The sequence below is a fragment of the Wasmannia auropunctata genome, unplaced genomic scaffold, assembly GCF_000956235.1.
Source record: "Wasmannia auropunctata unplaced genomic scaffold, wasmannia.A_1.0 LD336071.1, whole genome shotgun sequence".
NCBI classification, from domain to species: domain Eukaryota; kingdom Metazoa; phylum Arthropoda; class Insecta; order Hymenoptera; family Formicidae; genus Wasmannia; species Wasmannia auropunctata.
This window is the reverse complement of record NW_012026819.1, coordinates 338,770-339,145: the sequence shown is the minus strand read 5'-3', so window position 1 is coordinate 339,145 and position 376 is coordinate 338,770. Positions and strand designations below refer to the sequence as shown.

At 23.7% G+C, this 376-nt stretch overlaps 1 protein-coding gene across 1 annotated transcript in view; it reads left to right on the top strand.

Annotated features, from left to right (window-relative positions):
- The window catches only part of LOC105449965, a 13,129-nt gene that overhangs the window by 5,098 nt on the left and 7,655 nt on the right, over positions 1–376 (top strand). The window lies entirely within an intron of this gene.

Sequence of the window (376 nt, the reverse complement as noted above, 5' to 3'; positions counted from 1 at the left end):
ATAAGTATTTTCTTTATAGTGTTTTAAAGATACTTATTCGTATCATATTTAAATTCGTATCATACTTAAAATTGAAGATTTAGTTCTCAATATTTTATTTATTTTTATTTTATCATTGCAATTTTTTTTACTAATCCATTTTCAGCGACAAAAAATCTAAAATTTACTTTGTCCCGTTCGTGATTTAGAGAAAAAGTTTTGTTGATGGGTGATTAAAAAATAACAATTTCCGAGAAACATTTAATCAGAAATAATGAACAAAGAAGGAAGGACACATGTTTAACGTGTGTTAACCAATGTTTACTGACGAATTATTTAATAACCACGTGGCTTTCACAAAACAGAGAAATTATATTTTAATAAAAAAATTTAAAAA